The 22755-nt window shown below is 36.3% G+C and overlaps 1 long non-coding RNA gene across 1 annotated transcript; it reads right to left on the bottom strand.

The window, feature by feature from the left end:
- Window positions 1-477: 477 nt before the first annotated feature.
- On the bottom strand, window positions 478-10187 carry LOC143054687 (uncharacterized). The gene is made up of 2 exons (XR_012971787.1): window positions 9997-10187; window positions 478-2729 (listed from the first exon to the last, which is right to left on the bottom strand). It is a non-coding gene; the product is annotated as an uncharacterized LOC143054687 (long non-coding RNA).
- Between the last annotated feature and the right edge of the window lie 12568 nt (window positions 10188-22755).

Here is a 22755-nt window from a genome sequence, read left to right as displayed (position 1 = left end):
TAAAATAGACAAATATCATTAAAAGTAATAATTCAATTAAGTTTCATATAACAAAATTCTTTGATTATTTACTACACTTTATTTGGCTAAATATGAGCTGGGTAGGACAGAAATTTCCCTTTTACATATATTTCTACACAATCATATAAAACTTTAATTTTGGAAAATATAAATAATTTTTGGTGTGTTTTGTAGATTTACTTATAGTAGTTCAATTTTCTAACAGTTACATACTTTCTATAAAAATAGGTTAACAGATGCATTGATATTTTTTTGCATAAGGTAAATATCTAGATCAAATATATATTAAAAAACTTCTTTCCTCAAGTAGTTATCTCTATTTACTCATTTAGCATTTCTTTTCAGTTTTGTTTCTATTACAATTGATATTTATATTATGAACAATGATAATTTCCTTATTGTTAGAACTGTAATATTGTTGTGATCCGAGCATATAATTAATAATATAACACAATATATATGAAACTCACCAGGGTTTATTCAGGTGATACAACAATAATTATACATAAAATGCAGTTATGATGGAAATAATCAATGTCAATACATGTAATAAGGTGAATAGTCCGGGATCGTGTGTTCTGTGTACTACGTCACGGATACATGATAAGGCACATATAAAACATGGACTGGTTCCGTACTGTATATTAGTGTTCAGCACCACAATCGCCCCATCTCAGTAGAACCAGTCCAGGGGTAAATAAAACGACTAGAAATAACGCACTGTCTGTGAAAGTTATCCATATAGTAATTTCGGAATAAACGTGGTATCATTTTACACATACAGTTGCACAAAAGGTCATGAATAAATCCACATCATAAAAGTTCAATATTCCTTGAAATATGTTAGATACCAGTTAAGTTTCATAGTTCATAAAATACACAAAATAAAACAGAATAATATATGTTTTTCCTCTCTGGAAACATTACTCAATACGATAGGATATATAGTGGAAATACGCAAAGATAAACGGTCCTAGGAACAAAGTATTCATCTTTCTCTTCGGAAACATAACCCAAAGCGCTAAAACGGGTAGCTACTGTTCGACACTATTGTCTTTGTCTTGGAATCTGAAAGAATTTCAGAGCATTGTCATTAACAGTCCACATCAACACAGACAATGGTATGTTCCTCAATCGACTAACTTCCTTGGCAATCACTGGAAGATTCCATGGATGGTTTACTGGGCACCATGGGAACGGTGATAAAAACGGCGAATCAGTCTCGAGCACAAGCTGGTGTGGCGGAATCCTAGGAATTACTTCTAGACCGGTATTGTCCCTAATGAATTTCCCAGATACACCGAAAATTATAGTTGGTAGTTGTTGCCAAGCAGTCATCTCCTCAATAGTCCCGTCAAAACAGTGGCGATAGAATTGCATGTCAGCTAGATCATGGTAAAGTATTATTTCTAAAGCACGTTTGGCGGCTGAACCGTCACCGCAATCTCTGCAATGAATTATGACGGGAAAATGTTTCCTCCTGGCTAAGAGCAGCATTTGTACAAAGGCCTCCTCCTGATTACGACGTGCCTCTTCTTTACACTTGCTAGGATTACGACAGGGACGACAAATACAAGTTGTGGTGTAATCAAGTCCTACTTCACCTATGGCTACACATAAATGGCTATCTGTCAGCGAGTCCAGTTGATCCATCTGTCTCTTTGATATGCCTTCTGCAGTAATATGTGGATGTATTCCAAAAGAGACATACACACTACGTGCAAAGCCAACGTCCGAAGCCCAGTTATTCCATCTTGATGGGAAAACATAATTTGCAACTCCATAATAAAAATATTGAGAGCAGCCATGTGCCACTACTGATTGTAAGTGTTGGAAGTTTCTTAGTCTCATCCTTCTTAGTATTTGGTCTAGATGGAAATGACTATCCACGAATGCAAGTTGATCCTCTGACTGTGAAATTGGTTCAGCTATGTTAGCACCTTCATATGTCAAGCGTTATTTTTGTACTAAAAATCTTTCTTGTTTCACTGAACCGACTCGGGACAGGAGAACTGCTATCAGTTCCCAGTTGAATATACAAATGAGATGGTTTGGTGGATTGCAATTATAAGTTGGCACTGATGAAGGGCAGTAATTATCGGCCCAAAAGGTCAAAAGTTGAAGATCTTGCGATGAAAATTGGTTTTTGACGAACGTGTAAAGTTCTCTCTGTAGAATATAGTCTAAGAGATCGTCAAGAGTGGAACATTCTAACCATGACCTTCTTTGATGAAGTGACCCCAACATAAGCTGGCACCACAGATGCATATGCTCTTCGTCAAATACGGTACTTCCTACCCCATGTTCCATAGTATGTCGCTGCGCCAAAGAACCGGCTTGTGCCTCTTGAACTTCACAGCTCCAACATGCCGTGTGTGGTTCCCAATACCAAGGCAAATGCGTCTTCAAGACATGCCGTCTCATCTTACCATGTGTAATTAATCCACAAACAAAACATTGATGTGACCGACTCTTAAAAGGTGCGGGACCTAGGGCACCTGCAGACCTCTGATTATGTACATACTGTTTGTAGATTCCTTCGTCCTGCACTTGACGGTTATCAGATGGTTCGTCGGTGGTGTCTTCATACCCAACTTCATCAATAACCATCATATCAGAAAGCTCTGTTGCTTTAGAAGAACTGTCATCACCAATCGACTCTCCATGAGCACTTAGTGAAAGAACGTCATCCTCCATATTTCAGGTCACTGCAAGACACAAAAAGATAACGTAAGTATATACAATCCATTATTATATACAAAATTTACACTACGTAGCTACTGGAACTACTGGAAATCTGTGTACCGAGCCGGCGGCTTAACTGTTCGCCCCCGCCTGGTACATGGATAGTCATGACTGGTTGTCGGAGACCTGGTCCCCTGAACCTCTGAAATGAGAAAATCATCATTAGTAGACGAGGCTAATAGCCCCTGTGGTTCCTCATCGTCCGAATTCTCCTGATCAATAAATAGCTGCTGGAAATCATCATTCAGAGAAACGTCACTAACCAAATCAAGGTTCTGTAACAGCTGTCCACCGCAATAAAGCAGGTTGTTGTCAGACGCTGTTTGTGTGTCTTCATCTGTACTCTCGTCAGCATGCACAAAACTTGTATCATTGAACATGTTGTGTCTCAATCGACGCAACCACAGTGGTATCTCTCTGTCATTACATTTCTTCAAACGGTCATGGTGAATTACAGACTCTCCCTTTCGATCTTTTATTGTGTAAAGCGGAAAGTGATCTGAAACGACTAAATAGGGTCCTATCCATGGAGATCGAAGTTTCTTACTGTGTCCTATCTTAGTTGATGAATCAATCTTGTACACCAAATCTCCATTATGATATTGATTTTGTGAAAGTCGCAGATCATAATCTCTCTTCTGTCGATGTTGAGATGTCCGAAGGTTTTCACGAGCAAGTTTATGCACCTCATTTAATGATGTTGCCAGATGCGCTACCCAGGAATCGGGATCAAATTTACCAACGGCACAAGGAACAGTCCCAAGCAATAACTGTATAGGCTGAATTGTTTCTCTTCCTAACATGAGACGATTGGGTGTATAACCGGTTTGTCGGTTTACCATTGAGTGTAATGCCATCGTAAGTAATGGCAAATCAACGTCCCACAACTTGTTTTTCTTCTGAATATAGCAACGAATCATTTGCAACACAACTGTGTTATATCTCTCGACCTGCCCATTTGATGAAGGATGATAAGGAGTCGTCCTAGTTTTAGCAATTTCCAGAATTTCACAGAGTGCCTTAAACAAATTGCCATCAAAGTTACGGCCCTGGTCAGTGTGGACCTCTAAAGGACATCCAAAGGTGACTATAAAATGCACCACAAATTTTTGGGCTATGAGAAGTGCCGATTGCTCAGGTAAGGCGGCCATCTCCATCCATTTCGAGAACTGATCAATCATCATGAGTACGTAACGATTCCCACTTTCACTGGTATTAAAAGGTCCTAAGATATCTAGGTGAATACGTTCCATAGGACAGCCAGCATGAAATTTACTTAATGCAGCTCGGGGGTTAATGTGTGCCTTTTTATTCTGGTTTCAAATATGGCATGACTTAACATAGTCAATACAGTCTGAATGAAGGTGATACCAGAGGAACGACTGCTTCACACGGTCCAGGGTTTTCTGTTGTCCAAGGTGTCCAGCCACTTTTGAATCATGACAATGCAGAAGAACATCAGATTTTAAACTACTGGGTACGACCAAGCATGGTTTCCGTTCCGATTGGTTAATCCATTTGTAGTAAAGAACACCGTCAATTACTTTTAAGCAGGAACCGAGTAACCTTAAAGCTCGGGTAGCTGGGCTCTGTAATTTCAGCTCAGCATCACTAGGGTCGTACTGACTTTCTATCCACTCTATGAGGGGGAAAAGGTCTGGATCCTGTAACTGCAACTGTCTTAGTTGTTGTGGACTATAACTCTGCATCCAGTTAATGTGGATAGTATCTTCCTCAGTATTAGATATATATAGGTTGAGTCATATCATGATCTATTGAGTCCGCTGAATTAAAAGATGAGGCTTGGAGCCCCTGAATTGATGAGGTGACGGACTCATCTGACTGATTATTAGGATTTTCCTCTACACTTACTATCTTGACTTCAAGTGGACTAACTTGTCTCTTAGCGAATGGTATGACATCATCAACATGGTTCAGAAACCGACTCCACTGGGTATGAGCCCTTTGACAATACTGGCAACCTTTACATGGCAAGTTTTCTACGTCAGCACCTGCGTTATAGCAGTCGCAATCTTCAAGACAATCAGGTATTCTACTTAGGCCATCAGCATTAAGGTGCTTCTTCCCGGGGCGATGTACAATCTCCATGTCGAATTGGGCAAGCTCCTCTAACCACCTTGCCAGTTGGCCTTCGATGTGCTTGAACCTCATCAACCAAACAAGACTATTGTGGTCTGTTCTTAATACAAAACGTCGTCCAAGCAAATAATGCCTAAAGTGTCGGCAAAACTTAACCACTGCTAAAAGTTCTTTATGGGTTGTGCAATACTTCCTCTGTGGTTTCATCAGAACATGACTTGCATAGCAAATGACTTTTTCCTGACCATATGCATCTTGTAGCTGAGAAAGTACGGCACCAATAGCAATGTCTGAAGCATCAGTGTCCAGGATAAACAAATCTTGTGTATTTGGGTAAGCTAAACAAGGTGGCAATGTTAATAATTCCTTTATATTCAAGAATGCATGCTCATGACAATCTTCCCATACTGGCTGACCTTTCTGGTGTGCTAGCTCGTAAAGACATGCAGTAACACCTGCAAAATCGAGAACATGGTCTCTATGATAATTCACAAATCCAAGAAAGGACATTAATTCTTTTTTGGTTGTGGGCACTGGCCAATTTTGTACCGCTTCAGATTTTGTTGGAGCTATTTTTATTCCTTCTGCACTGACAAGCTTGCCTAAAAACTGTACTTCTTCCTTGAAAAGCTGACATTTTTTAGGTTTCAACTTCAGGGAATATTTCCGGAACCTTAAGAGTGCTTCTCTAAGACTCTGAATACAATGGTCGAAACTCTTGCCTAATATCACCACATCATCCAGATAAACTAAAACTTGATTCCAGGTAAGTCCCCGAAGTACTAACTGCATCGCTCGTTGGAAGGTAGCAGGACCATTACAAAGTCCCATTCCCATTCGTGTATGTTCGAATAATCCATAGCGTGTTATAAAGGCTGTTTTCTTCTGGTCTGACTCCTCTAGTTCTATTTGATAATATCCGCTGGCAAGGTCCAGCGTGCAAAAGGTTGTTGCGCCTTGCAAAGAATCCAAACAATCTTCAATGATGGGTAATGGAAAACAATCTTTCACGGTCCTATCATTCAAGGCTCTATAATCGACACACCATCTAACAGATCCGTCGCGTTTTCTTACAAGTACAGGAGCCGAAGACCATTCCGATGTAGAGGGCTGTATTACACCTGCAGCCAACAACTTAGTCAGATATTCCTGTTCCACATCCTGGAATCCCAGTGGTGTTCGCCGCATTCTATTTTTTACTGGCGGTGAATCTTTTGTGTCAATTCTATGTTTGACCGCAGTTAAACACCCAAGATCTAAATCGTGTTTTGAAAAAACGTCTTCAAATTCAATCAACAATGACCGTAATGTAGATATCTGATCATCTTTCAAATTTGTGATTGAACGATCGTATAAATCCTGCAGATGGTCAGGTAACGGTTTATCTTTCTGATCAAAAAAGTTCCCTGGTGGAAGATGCACTTGCTTTATGCTATAGGTATCCTTGGTGGACAAGTTGTCATCTAGAATTTCATCTACTGGTTCAGCGTAGCCCAAACATGACCCTTTCTTTATCTTGACGTGAAGTCCAGTATCGTTGACGATGTTTAATATGCATTTTGGTCCAGTCCCCATGACGTTGGATATCAAGACAGGCAAACTGTTACGTTTTGGGACGATCACATAGTGGTTCTCGGGTGGCGATTTAACTTCCACTGTTATGAGCATACTTGAATTTGGAGGGACTTTAACAGATCGGGACAATAGTACTTCTGATAAAGACTGATTGTTCCCACCGACTAATTGTGCGGGTATGGATTCTCCATTTAAAACAACAGACATGTGCACCAAGTCCACCCCAGCACTACATGCATTCAGGAAATCTAGTCCAAGTATGATGGTATCGGTCATGTCTATGACACACACGTCCCAATACATAGTAGTATGTCCTATAGAAATAGCGGTGTTTTTTATGAGTTTACCAATAACTGGTTGAGGTCCTATTCCCTTTAAAACTACAGATTCACAGTTTTCCTGAATATGTGAAATCAGAGAACTGCTAACTAAAGTAATCATAGCAGCAGTGGCAATGGTAGCCTTGACTGGGATGGAATTTACAGCTGCAGGTATAACTAGATTGCTACCAACAGTTCTTCTAACAACCAGCTCATTAAGGCTCTCTTCTTCGTGGGTCAGACGGGAGCCTAGAGGCCTGACCCTGTCCGGTTTAAAGTTTGATCTTTTGATGAGTTCGAGGACGAGGTCCTCTGAAAAGACGGTGATACTGCCCTTCTAAATGGCATGTTGTCTTGTTCTTTACTTGACCTTGGACCTCTATGTGGTGATGGGGAGCGCGAATTCTGTGGACTTCGGAACTTGCGACCTAGGTGGGGTTGGTGATCGGGCATAATTGCTTTGAGGGCGCCTGGAGGGCGAGTTGTAATAGTCTCGGTGCCTCTCGGGAGATGATGATTGATTACCTCTTCCATCTTTCAATAATTTGCCAACTAGAGACACTAAGTCTTTAATATCAGTTTGCAATGAGTTATCTACCTTTTCAATCACCTGACCATGTTGCAAGGCCGTGGGCCTTTGTGGGGAATGGTCAGACTCATTAATATCAGAAAATGTTACTTGCCGTTGAGAATATGACTGAGGTCGGTCTGAGTAAGATTTCCTAGCTCCATAAATGGCTTTCTGGTTAGCTAACGAAGACTTAATCCATTTCAAAGCTTCATTTATAGTCCTTGGATTTTTCTCTATAACGATCCGTGCTGCCTCCTTCTCCTGACATCCACGGAGGAACGCCTCAGTACCTAGTTGATCTATTATGTCATTGTTACTCCGGTAATACCCATCCATTGTCAAGAAATGAACTCTTTCTGCGTATTCTTCTACGGTCTCTCCGTCCAACTGCCTGATGTACTGTAGCTGTCTTCTTGCTGCAGAGGCTTCCTCCCTTTTACTAAATCGCCTTTTTATATATTTCCGCAAGTCGTCATATCTTGATATATGCGATCGTCGGGCATATTCTAGTGCAACTTCAGACAAACAATCAAGAAAACGGCACGTTTTCTTTGCGTCATCCCAGTTACGGCGATTTGCAGTTCTTTCAAACTGGTACACAAAAGCTTCCCATGATAGATTACCAGAACCAGTAAAGACTGGCATCTTCGGCAGTTGTGGGCTTTTGCTTCGTTCTCTAGTATGGGACTCCTTCCAACGGGATGATTCCCTGTCTATCGATTCATCACTTGATGAAGAGGATTCCCTCTGGCAGCGCTTTCTGCCCCTGCCTCTGTGCCTTTCGTGTGTAGCTTCACTTTTGGTCTGATCAGAAGTGTTGTTCACAGACTGTACATGGGAAGGCATAACTACTGGAGTATTCAAATGTACTGGGATTGAAGGAATGTTTGAAGTGTCTTTATTTGATCCTGGATAAAAACTGCAGAAGACGGTACAGTCGATCCGTTATTTTGTTGTGCTCCCGGTGGTGGCACACTGTAAGACCAAAATGGTGGCATGTTAGGTATCGCGGAACCTTGAACTATGATTGGGTTATAAAATGACGATGGGGCCAAAGTCCCCTGTCCAGTGTAACCCTGCGATACATTGGTATGTATTTCATGAGTTGAAGTATTCGAAGTGGAGGCCAAAGGCCCCTGTCCATCTTTAGACTGATTGTCCAATTGTACATGCTGAATGAAGCTTGGTTCAGACTTCATTTCCAAAGTTGACTGAACGGGCACCATGTTAGAAGTAACCAAAGAGGGAGCCGAGGGCCCCTGTTCAACATGGATTTCAGTGTTGGGTTTCACATGGTTTAGGTAAGCCGCTTCAGTTGCAGTACTTACTTTCAGAGTGGACGCTGCAGATGCATACATATCGTCCTGTAGACTTGTGTTGGTGGTGAATGACTCACCTAAACTAGAAAGTCCAGTTGGTTTACTAATTGGTGACACCTTGGAAAAGTCTGGATATGTTGCTGAACTAGCTGGGGTACTAAATGTTTTGGGTTTAGTTCCAAATTTTTCCTCAGCCTGCTGGTTTTTCTGGGCTATCAAAGTATCAATTGTCGCGCCAACAGCACCAAGTTTCTTCTCTGATTGTTCAGCGTGTTCATGATGATTATCCTGCAATAATGGCAGTGGGTTTTTAAACTGAATGGTTGACCCCATTAATTGAGTTTGTTCCATTTTAGTCATGCGAGCACATAAATCATCAAACTTCTCCGTCATGTTGTCAATTTGGGAGGCTTTCTTGTCTACCTCATGGAGTCCTGATGTGACATAAGCAATATCCTGCTTGAGTTCCTGTCTACTTTCTGCTATCTCATTGTGCAGTTTCTGGTATAAGAATAACATGCCAGGTTCAATGAAATATTTCTTTAGCGTTGATTTTGGCACACCAGTAATGCCGGACACTGCATTAAAGTCTATAAAATGTGAGGCATCTCTAACCTCAAGTATCTGTATGGCCATTTCATTGTCTATACCCTCAACTGATTGAAGTTGATCCAAAGTGGCATCCATAAGTAAAATAAGTTTTGACATTTTAAAAATTTGGTTAAATTGTATGGTTTGTTATGGTTGTTATTTCAGACTGCTAGTAAACTGTTTCGTTAGTATGTTGTCTATGCTTTATTTGTGCACGAAACGGTGCTTGTCATCAACCACGATGCCTGTACTGTAGTTGTGCACGAAACGGTGTTTGTCATCAACCACGTTGCCTGTACTGTAGTTGTGCACGAAACGGTGTTTGTCATCAACCACGTTCCCTGTACTGGAATTGTGCACGAAACGGTGTTTGTAGTAAACCACGATGCCTGTACTGTAGTTTTGTCAGAGCATGCGCAGAAATCCAACTTCCGTCCTGCTAAATTTAGACAAGATACAGCTAATGGCTATTCAAAATGGCGACTCACTAAAACGAGAAACTAGACAAGCATAATTTTCAAACAGTGAATATGATGTAGTACTGACTGAAAAAGTACTAAAACTTCCCAAAATTGATGGAGGTTTTAATTTAAAATATAGCCTTGCTATAATTTGCAATAATTGAAAGCAAATGGTGTGAAACGTACCGTGCAGAGGGGTAGTTTCAAAATCAACAGATTCGAGATGTCGGCGACGCCAATGTTGTGATCCGAGCATATAATTAATAATATAACACAATATATATGAAACTCACCAGGGTTTATTCAGGTGATACAACAATAATTATACATAAAATGCAGTTATGATGGAAATAATCAATGTCAATACATGTAATAAGGTGAATAGTCCGGGATCGTGTGTTCTGTGTACTACGTCACGGATACATGATAAGGCACATATAAAACATGGACTGGTTCCGTACTGTATATTAGTGTTCAGCACCACAATATCTAAAATGCCAATTTTTTTTAAATTTTAGATAAAAAGTGAAACTTTACCATATAATATACTTCCATCATAATGTCATAAAAATGTTTTAAGAAAGTTAAACTAAAAAATACAACAGATTTTCTTGTACATGTTGTAAGTGACTGAACAAGTATGCAAGTTTTCCAAAAGAAAGAAGTCAATAGATTTTTATGTAGTGTAATCTCAGAATTTATATCATACTTTTATTATTACAATTTTAGAAGGAGGAAAATCCAAGAATAATTGCACTTTCAAAAAAATCTGCATACAGCTATCAGACTGTGACGTCTTATTGTAAATTTAGAAATTAATGCACAGACTCAAATGTGATTTTAATTGTTGCAATATTGTGAAAAATACTGATTAATTCTCATAAAAAAAAATAAAAAATGCGAGTTTAAATTATTACATTTATATCCCTGTCGCATTTTTTCACAATGAATAAAACATCGTAATATTTTCTTAATTTATAGTTTTATTGGGATTCTCACCCAGTCACACTTGAGTTTCTGAATAAAAAATATTAAAGAATTTTCTTTATTTCTATGCAAATTTCCAATTTTCTTTATAACTTAAGATTTTATTACGTTTTCTTTTGGAGGGATCATGAAATACTCCGAACAATCCTTTGCGACTAAATTCAGTTTCTACTCTTCCAAAGACCTCTGAAGGAGAACTTTTCTCAGACCAAAACCTTTCTTTAAACTGTAGAACAAACTTAAATTATATGAAGTTATATATTATATAATGATGGCAATAGCATGCAGTTGTGAACATTTCGGTGTGAGGCAATGCTCCGTGTTGAAGGCCGTACCTTGACTTATACTGGTTTACTTTTATAAATTGTGACTTGGACGGAGAGTTGTCTCATTGGCACTCATACCACATCTTCCTGTATTTAATTAAAGAAATAAAACACAGTGATGTTCTGTTGTTGTCTTTTGTGGATTAGAAGTGTTTTCTCCTTTCTTGTTTTTTTTTATATAGATTAAACCGTTGGATTTGCTGTTTGAATGGTTTTACTCTAATCATTTTACGAACCCTTTATAGCTTGCTTTTCAGTGTGTGTCAAGGCTCAGTGTTGATGACCCTACTTTGAATTATAATTGTTAACTTTTACAAATTGGGACTTGGATGGAGAGTTGTCTGATTGGCACTCATTCTACTGTTTTCATTGGATGTGACAATCGCATGTTTCAAAGGTTATTTTACAATGTTTTACTTATCCAAAGACTTGTTTCTATTTTTCAGTATATTGACGGTAAAAATAAACAAGAGGCTGTCACAACGACAGCAAACGGGATTTATTAACATTTATTTGTGTCCTGTCAATATCACAAGAACCATTACTGATGAATGCTGAAAGTGAAAATCGTCAATATCAAATTTGACCTCCATTTTGTAGTCAGTATCGACATATTAAAATTTGAAAAGCTTAGATTGAATGATTCATGAGTAAATGCAACAACGTGAATGGAAAAGCCATTTTACGATCTTTCAAGAACCATAACTCCTGAACGGTAAAAGTCAAAATCGTCATTATTGAACTTGACCTCTATTTTATCATCAGTAACAACATATAAAAATTTGGGAAGCTTTGGCAGAACAGTTCATGCTTAAATGCACGGACACGACTGGAAACCCATTTTTCAATCTTTCAAGAACCATTACTCCTGAACGGTAAAAGTCAAAATCGTCATTATTGAGCTTGACCTCCATTTTGTCATCGGTAACAACATATTCAAATTTGGGAAAGTTTGGTTGAACGGTCCATGAGTTTATGCACGGACAACATTTGATTGCCGCCCGCCCGACATCCCCACCGCTCGACCTCCGCCGTACATCCCCAAATCAATAACCGACATTTGTGTCACAAAAATTTGGTTACAAACACTTGCTAAATTTAGATTTATGACGTCACACATAACAACCGTGGCGAAGCACCTCGGCAGATGAAAAGAAAATTTGCAAGTTAATCAGGAGATTTCAAGAATTATATGTTAAATGCAGATGCTAAGAATACAAGAAAGCTTATGCAACAAGCTATGAAGTTGGTCAAAGAATATTGACATTTTCAACAGCATGTTAAAATCATTACATATTATACAATTTAAAAAATACACAGAACATTGAACAGTTATATGATCCATTATTTACATATGTGATATATATAAATTAAAGAATTTGACTCAGTCAATATGTTATATGTGGACCTGTTTGATTATATTAACACTTGATGTTCGTCCTTAGTCAATTATATAACCTGAACAGGTCCATATATATAATGTATTAACCTCGACAACAGTCCATAATTCATAAATATATAATTGAAAGCCTTGTAAGTGTTACATTGTAAACATTTAATGTGAGTGTCTGCATAATATATTGCATCAACTCTTCTCTCATGTAGCATAATGCCCATTGTTGGGCATACAAAAAAGTTTTAACCTTTTATGCTTTTGGAGCATATAAGTAGAGAACCATAGAATAAACGTGTAAAACTATAGAGTTACCAACTGTATGCAAAGACTTCAATTTTCAAATTACTTTTTGTTTTAAAAAAAAGGGATGTTTTACCTTAAGGAGCGGAATCAGAAAAGGATTGTTCTAATTTACAGAAAAATGAATCTCACTTAGTATCAAAATGACTCAGCTTTGAAACGAGCCATGAAGAAGATGTAAAATGAGCACCAATGTCAGAGACAACTCTCCATCCAAGTCACAATTTTCATACAAATCCAAATAAAGGCAACAGTAGTATACCACTGTTCAAAACTCATAAATCCATGGACAAAAAACTAAATCGGGGTAACAAACTAAAACCGAGGGAAACGCATTAAATATAAGAGGAGAACAACGACACAACACTAAAATGTAACACACACAGAAACGGACCAAGCATCAGACAAAATCCCACGAGAATAACAAATATAACACCAAAACAAGTTTATGATATGAGCATAGGAATTAAAAAAGGCTACCAAAATGGTCTACCTGAAATGAATTGTAAAGTATTGTTAAATGTTACCATGTTGCAATACTGTCTTTAATAAATTATGTATTTTATCATTAATGCTATTTCATGTATTTATACATCTAGCTGGTGGATGTCGATGAGAACGGACGTGAAATCTTTGCAGAGAGAATCCATCAACATCATCCAAATTGGTTTTTCTAAATTGTTTTCTTGGATGCATTTTAACATCCATAGATTATATACTTTCAATTTCGGTCATTATTTTCTTGTTGAAGAAAACCTCTGCAGATATGTTCATGTTTAGTTTTAGACATGTACTCTGCCCATATGGGATCCATTAGTAGTTTCCATTGGAAACTATCAAACCTTTCATTTGAAGTCTTAGAGTTTTTGCTGTTATCCTAATCATTAATCTGTACTGATACAGGCTCCTTTATACACCATAACTCATGGTGGTGATCCATATAAAGGATGCTCATACGGAGACAAGAAGAAGAATATATACTTCTTTCTGTGAGAAATTTTTCATTTCTTTCATTGCAATGTTGGAATACCATTAACTAGTTTATAATAATCTGATATAATGTTCAGAAGCTAATATCTTTCCAAATGGTCTCTTATAACACAGTACCTCACACCTACCTTATCTCCTGTCCAGCTTTGTCCATCTGATGATTTTACTACTACTTTATCACTGTATTCTATTGATGAAATCTACAAGATAAGAAGGAGATTTTGTAAGAAGCACTGGTCCAGTAGTTTCAAAGGATAATACATGTATATATTTTTTAAGTTTACAATGGCAACAAAAACCAAGTCATGCAAGTGATGGAGGTAGCTGACTTGGTCAGCTTATAACGTGAAAAAATACTAGCAACCAAGTCAAAGTTTGTCTCTACAATCATGAAATATTACTTCAGGAAAACAAACTTTTGGTGAAAAATTTGGTTGTATAGGGAATCACTGAAGCATGACTGGAGCAGACTGAGCCCCCTTATAAACTTCTGAATCCGCAACTGCTGAATAGAATCCTACCTATGTAGACAATGTATAAATTTTCTGTAATCTTATCCAAAATTGTGGAAAATCCATCTGCCATTAAAACATTCCTTCCTGAGAATTGTGGGTAATCTTTTGAACCCAGTTCATAGATGATATGTTAGATAAACTCGTACCACAAGCATGTTCTAGATTTCCAAAATGAAAGTTAAGTAAAGTTTCTAGTTGTTTTGAGAAAGTTAATTGTGACTCGTCCATAAAGTGCTAATGTGTTTCATGGAAGTTATCCATTAGATTTAAATCTTGAAGAATTTCTTTGTTTCGACGCCAGTCTGCAATAATGTCCAGAATAGCATTGAAATGAAGGTCCATCTAACTGCCTGTTTTTTCGTCCACTTTTTTCTCCTCCTTTCTGTAGAAGACAACAATTTTCACTGAGCTCCTGTCTAAAATGGAAACAAATTCTTACTGCAAATTTAAAAAATATTGCAGAGTTTTTATTGATGCAAATAAGGTGATGTGGCGGGCATTGCAAACAAAAAAGCTCCCATTTTTATATCTGTATGCAGATTTTCCTAAAATCGCAAATATTAATCTCATATTATCATCCATTTAAAAAGAAATCACAATACTAAATGAACACGAACATTTTTTTTTTCATATATTTTTTGTATTAAGTACCAGCTAGCTGACTCTTTGAGATTTTGTAACTTGCTTAATGTATTTAATGTAAGGGTATTTTAATACCACCTCTTAAGTTGGCTGGGTGGTATAAAAATCTAATATAGGAATTGGCATATTTTTATAGTAAATGAACTTTATCATATGTTTAGTGAAAAATAAAAATAAAAAAATTGGTGGCCTGGGTTTTTTTGAAAACAAATATAGTTTACTTATAGCTATTGCTTATAGTTTAAAAAATACAGACCGTAAACACGAAAAACTCGACTATAACCACTGAACGAGGAAAATTAGGTCAAGGTCAGATGACACCTGCCAAGTATCACATATACACTTTAGTCTTTTTATATACTAGACATATTGCTCGATATATAATCTGAGTACTGACTTGACTTACTAAAACTTAACCTTGCTCACTGACTCATGAAATGAGGTCAAGGTGAAGTAAAAACTGTCTGACTGGCATGTAGACCTTGCAAGGTAAGCACATACCAAATATGGATATCCTAATAATAATAATAAGAGCGAAATAAACATTACAAAAAAAAATAGAAAAAGGATAAGTCACTGAACCATGAACATGAGGGTAAGGACTTTGGACATATGACAGTGGGAAACTTCATAACATTAGACATCTACATACGAAGTGTAGAGCATTCAGGTCTTCCATCTTCTAAAATATTGAAGTCGTAGGCTCCAAAAAAACACCTACAGACTCTCTCAGAAAGCTGAATTGCACTGATTATTCAGTTTACTAGACCATAGTTCATCTACAAAAGACCACAGGGACCTCCATTATTTGTATTCTAATTTTAATAAAACAATTAGCAAGCATGTAGAACTTGTAATACTTATTTTTCATGCAATTTACACTATTGCTATGGTTGAACTAAAGTTGACCATCGGGAAGTTCTTAACTGGTCAGCCTGATCTGAATGACGGCTATGAATTGTCTATTTCCAAAACAACTAATGAGTTAAGTCAGGAGCCTGTTTTTAAGTGGTTGTCGTTCGTTGGTGTGTTATTCATTTGTATTTGTTCAATTTTGTACATAAATAAGGCCGTTAGTTTTCTCATTTGAATTATTTTCATTCATCATTTCATGGCCATTTTTGAACTGACCATGCATAATGGTCTTTGCTCATTGTTGAAGGACATACACTGACCTATTGTTGTAAATTTTTGTGTCATTTAGTCTTTAGTGAAGAGTTGTCTGATTGGCAATCATACCACATCTTCTTTTTTATAATCTTGTCATATATGTTTTATCCTTACTGTACATGACCCTCATTGACCAGCACAAGAGGTGTCTTGTAAAAAGCAGGAACTGTTCATCCTTCCAGAGCATCTAAGTACAACCCCTGTTTTAGTGAGATTCATACTGTACCTTGCACTTTTATTATCTTTTTTTTGCTTGCCTTTTTTCCTTTGGTATGTGCTCTGCTATGTTTCTACACCCAATTTTTGACACTTTGTTATTCACAACTTTTGAGATAAATTGACAAACAAAATTATTCAGTTCTGCTGAAATAACACAATTGATGACCAATTATATCCTGCACAAATAATAAATAACAAACAGCATTCAAACTTTAAAGTGAGGCCATATACAAATATGTGTTCAAAACTGTTATGCATTCCCTTATATCAGGTTTACAATCATAAATACTGATAAACTACTGACTAAATATTTTGGAAATGTTTGAGATTTTTGTAGGTCAGGTCTGTTTTTAGTTTTATTCATCAATAAATCTATTTTTCTAATAAGTTTAAAATAAAAAAGTGTATACTTCTTATAAGGAGTGATTGTGAGCATAAATGAACAATATAAATATATCACTTAGAATTTAAAAATATTAAAAAAAGCAATTGTTATCATAGTAAGTTTCAAATTGCCCAAGCCACCTTAAGGTGGAAGACCTTGGTTCAGGGAGATAACTCTTTAAATCAGTTATGTGTTTGTAAAAGTCACGTTTCATCAATGTATTTTAAGCATTTACCTGAAACAGATTGAAAATAATCTATGTATCTTTCGTCCCTCTTTTAAATATATATTTATGAAAATGGTTGACACAAACGTTCTAATGATTTTAGGAGTTATTTCCCTTCGCCTAGGTCTACCTCCTTAAGGTTCTCGAGTAAAGAAATCATACAGCCTCGAATAATCTTTTTACAACTGGTAACATGCACTTTTCCCTGAATCGTAAGTTCGGACAACAGTGCGCGTAAACCATCTAATCCATTTCTTTCAATAGATAATTTTAAATGACACAACCTTATATTAGAATATGCAGCTTTCAAAGATAAAGCTTTACAGTTAATAGCCTCAATACAAGTTTTCAAATTATCTTGTTGCATGTGACAGTTATGTGGATAGTTGGGAGAAAAAATAAAATCTGTGATGTTATCAGATATAACATTTCCTTGTGATGTACAAGTGATTAATCTAAATAATAGTCTAGTGTCATCTAAGGCATTATGAGCAGCATAGGTTTCATCAAGAAGTGTGTCGACAAGATTTGTTTGACTATTTTTAAATTTTCCGTTTTTAATATGTTCCATATCTTTTCCGTTGTAGTGGGAAGTATCAGTAGACATATTTAATTACCTACCCATTGTCGTGCAAACAATGCTAGAACTGTTTAAATACTTCAGAATGACGACGTAGAAACGTTTATATACTCATGCGCAAAACATTTAAAGAGAGACAAACTTCTAATTCATCTTTTATTTTGTAACAAGGACACATTATATTGTATTTCAGACGTGGGTAGTCATTGAATATTTCCTACATTGTTATGTACAAATCCATTTTTGATTCAGATGCCTTAAAGTACATGTAAGTAGTCTCATTTGTTTTTTTTTTTCTTTTACTAAAAATTATTTTTAATGTTCACAGTAGGTAGACTTATAGTATCTTACTGGAAACGTGTTTTTTTTTTTTCTTTTTTATAATGTAAGAATGCTTTCTCGAGTGATTATGATATATACAATTGAGAATGGAAAAATGTAAACAAACAGACATCCATTCTTGTAAGACTTAAAAAAGAGAATATAACTTATATACAAGCTCATCATATGTTACGTATTAAGTATTTGTAATGACTCTCTCTACACATTCAATTTTGACTGAACCTAGACATGTACTTTTCTGTCTCACTGAGCCAAACGAACGCACTTTTAGACACATTAACCAACATGTGTTTGAATAGTCGACCTGTGATGGGACCTTATGAAAAGTGTATACAGTAATGTACTCAGAGCATCAGATTGCGATCTAGCGTGCCATGCTTGTCATCGACTTCTTGTTGTCTAGCGTGTCATGCTTGTCATGGACTTCTTGTTGTCTAGCGTGTCATGCTTGTTATGGACTTCTTGTTGTCTAGCGTGTCATGCTTGTCATGGACTTCTTGTTGTCTAGCGTGTCATGCTTGTCATGGACTTCTTGTTGTCTAGCGTGTCATGCTTGTCATGGACTTCTTGTTGTCTAGCGTGTCATGCTTGTCATGGACTTCTTGTTGTCTAGCGTGTCATGCTTGTCATGGACTTCTTGAGGTCTAGCGTGTCATGTTTGTCATGGACTTCTTGTGGTCTAGCGTGTCATGCTTGTCATGGACTTCTTGTGGTCTAGCGTGTCATGTTTGTCATGGACTTCTTTTGGTCTAGCGTGTCATGCTTGTCATATACTTCTTGTGGTCTAGCGTGTCATGTTTGTCATTGAGTTATTGCGGTGATTGGTCATCACAGCTTATTATTCAATTCTCAGTGTTGAATATTGTTCGTCTTTATCATGTTTATTTCGTTTGGCATAATTCGGGTCTTGTATCTTGTTATTGTTTTATTGGTATCTTTTGACTCTTTAATTTACTCTTTATTTTTTAATTTATATCAAGAAAAAACGGCGAAAATTAGTCATGAACTCCATCTTGTTCTGCAGACCATGCTCATATTTATCCCTCTTTTAAAATGTACATTTTCGCATTTACCCCTCCAGTCATTTTTGATCTATAATATTTGTAGTTAATTTTAAAAAACACAAATAGTGTATGCGGTTACTTTGATATGATATTATAAAAAATCAGACAGAGATTTTGTACAATAGGGTCACTGCATGCATATTTGTGAACATTAGTTTATTGCCCAGGCCATTTCATCAGTGTAAAAAAAACTTTGTTGTTAAGCAAAACTTGTACAAATAATTTTGTCCAGAGGTCGACTCTATTTTGAAGCTCTACAATGTATATGCACAAGTGTAATATGATATATCCTTACACGCTAATTGTTTGTTACTCTTTTTATGAATATGTAGTTGCTATACAATAACACGGCTTACTGATACATATCATTTATATACTTAATAATAAACTATAGAAAATCTACCCGGTTTGTATACTTGATAATATACTATAGAAAATCTACCCAGTAGTTGTTCCTTACTACTGCCTTTTAAAGTATTATATCAAAACACATTTTGCAGATTGAGATAGATAATACCTGACAATAGAAATTATCTTTAAATCATTTGTCTTTGTTTCGGTGAGTGTCATATTTACAAAGATTTGTGGGACGTTAAACTGTTTAGATCAATAATAACACATTAGATAATTTGTAAGAATAAAATGTCAAAACTATGACCGTGTAGGATAATACATTTTGAAAGGCGGCTTTTGTGTGTCTTTTTAATTTATTAATTCCTAACTAAAACTTCAAGTATTCAAATTTCAAAACATTCTAACAATCTTATTTAAATTTATTTTGTAAATTTATAAAATATTCTGAATTTAAGTTTTCAGCACTTAAGGTGTTCGCGGGAATATTACGATATTTTATATCAATCTTTTTTTTAAACAAATGATTTCGCTATATTTTTCTATAAATAAACTTTAATCATTCTTAATAGGGAATACATGTGGTCAACGTTCATTTAAACTTTCTATCTGCCTCCGAAAGAAGCATACATTTTTGTATAGTTCCATACACAGATTACTTGACGTAGTTTTTATTAATCCAGTCTTTATATGTGTCGATACCTGTAACTTGGCATTGTACAAGGTCATGTTTTTCTCTGGCTGTTTATGACGTCTTTACACTATATCCATTGGATGTTGGATGTGTACGGATTGATAGTTTAGTTTTAGATGCATGATTTTTTTATTGGTTGTTAGTGGCTTTGAACTAGCTGTCAGATATTAACTGCCAGTACTCTCAGATCTGTTCATTGTGTCTTTTTGTGTCGGGATGTATAAGTACCCGGCCACGTCCACTTGTATTTTTGTCCATTTGATGAGGTAAGCCTTTTTTAACTGATTTTTAGAGTTTGTTAGTATGTTGTACTGTTATACCTCTGTCCCAGGTTAGGGGGAGGGTTTTGATCCTGCTTACATGTTTAACACCGCCGCATTAATGTATGTGCCTGTCCCAAAAAAGAAGCATGTAATTCAGTGGTTTTCGTTTGTTTTTCGTTCATTTTTTTTTTTTATATAAATAAGGCCGTTAGTTTTCTAGTTTGAATTGTTTTACAATGTCTTATCGGGGCCTTTTATAGCTGACTATGCAGTATGGGTTTTGCTCATTGTTAAAGGCCGTACGGTGACCTATAGTTGTTAATGTCTGTGTCATTTTGGTCTCTTGTGGACAGTTGTCTCATTTGCAATCATAAAACATCTTCTTTTTTATATCTATAGCAGATTACCGGAGATCACTCTTTTAAAAAAAAACTCAATACACTACATTTTACCCAAGGTCACCTTTATTAAATCAGTTTACATTCACAACAAACTAGCTGAGAACACCATTTTTAAACAAATCTCAAAACAATACAGATAACCTGGTGCCACCTTTATTAAACGAGTTTGCATACTCAAATTACCTGAGGTCACCTTTGTTAATCCAGTTTTTATATACGGATTACCTGAGGTCAGCTTCATTCTTACCAATCAACAATCACAACAGACTAGCTAAGAACACCATTATTAAACAAATCTCAAAACACTATAGATTACATGGGGTCCCCTTTATCAAACGAGTCTTCATACACACGAGATAACCAGAGGTCACATTAATTAAACCAGTCTGCATACACAGATCACCCGATGGTCACCAGTTTTTATAGACATATTACCTGAGGTCACCTATATTAAACAAATCTCAAAAAAAACGCAGATTACCTGAGGTTACCTTTATGAATACACTACATATTTATAGAGGACTTAATTTAAACAGTTTTTCATTGACAACATATTAAATCAAGGGTTTATTAAACCAGTCTCCAAAAACAATATATTACGTGGTGTCACCTTTGTTGAACCAGTCTGCATACATAGATTAACTGAGGTCACCTTTATTGAACCATTCTTTATAGACAGATTATCTGAGGTTCCCTTATAAAATAAATCAAATACGCTACAGATTACTCAATTTAACCAGTTTTCATTCACAACAGATAACATCAGGGATTTATCAAACCAGTCTTCATATACTTCAGATTATCTAGGATTTAACCTTCCATCAACCAGTCTTCATACACTACAGATTACCTGAGGTCCCCTTAATTAAACCAGTCTTCATATACAACGTGTTCCCTGAGGTCACCATTATTTATTAACTCTGAATATACAGATTACCTGAAGTCATCTTTATAAAACAAATCTGAATACACTACAGATTACATAAGGACTTTAATCAACCAGTTTTCATTTACAACAGATAACAACAGGGGTATACTTAACCAGTCATAATTTACTTCAGATTATCTAATTTCACCTTCTTTCAACCAGTCTTCATACATTACTTATTACCTGAGGTTCCCTTAATCAAACCAGTTTCAATACACAACTGGTTACATGAGGTCAACTTTATTAAACAAATCTCTATATATTAGAGCATCTTTATTAAGCCAGTCTTCATGCACAACAGATGACATGAGGTCACCTTTATTTATTAAATCTGCATAGATATATATTACCTGAGGTCACCTTTATAAAACAAATCTGAATACACTAAATTACCTGAGGACTTTATTTAACCTGTTTTCATTCACAACAGATAACATCAGGGGTTTATTAAAATAGTTATCAAAGGTAACAGGATTATAAGTGAGTGTAAATTCACATTGCGATAAGACGTGTCACGGTACTTGTCTTTCCCAAATTCATGTATTTGGTTTTGATGTTATATATATTATTCTCGTGGGATTTTGTCTATGTGTGTTACATTTTAGTGTTATGTCGTTGTTCTCCTCTTATATTTAATGCGTTTCCCTCGGTTTTAGTTTGTTATCCCGATTTAGTTTTTTGTCCATGGATTTATGAGTTTTGAACAGCGGTATACTACTGTTGCCTTTATTTATACACCAGACGCGCGTTTCGTTTACATAAGACTCATCAGTGACGCTCATATCAAAATAGTTAAAAAGCCATAACAGTACAAAGTTGAAGAGCATTGCGGACCTAAAATTCCCAAAAATTGGGCCAACCAGTTATCATATACTTGAGATTATCTGATTTCACCTTCTTTCAACCAGTTTTCATACACAACAGATTACCTGAGGTCACCTTTATTAAACAAATCTCTATACACTACAGATTACCTCATGCAGCTTTATTAAGCCAGTCTTCATGCACAACAGTTTACCTGAGGTCAACTTTATTTAACCCTCTGCATACACAGATTACCTGAGGTCACCTTTATTAATCCGGTCTTTGTAGGCAGATTACATGAGGTCGCCATTATTAAACAAATCTCAATACACTAAAGGTTACCTAAGGGCACCTATAACAAACCAAACTTCATTCACAACAGACTAACTGAGGTCACCAGTATTAAACAAATCTCAAAACACTACAGATTACCTGATGTCACCTTTATTAAATCAGTCTACATACCAAG

The sequence above is a fragment of the Mytilus galloprovincialis genome, chromosome 12 (assembly GCF_965363235.1).
Source record: "Mytilus galloprovincialis chromosome 12, xbMytGall1.hap1.1, whole genome shotgun sequence".
NCBI lineage: Eukaryota > Metazoa > Mollusca > Bivalvia > Mytilida > Mytilidae > Mytilus > Mytilus galloprovincialis.
This window is presented reverse-complemented; position numbering and strand designations above follow the sequence as displayed.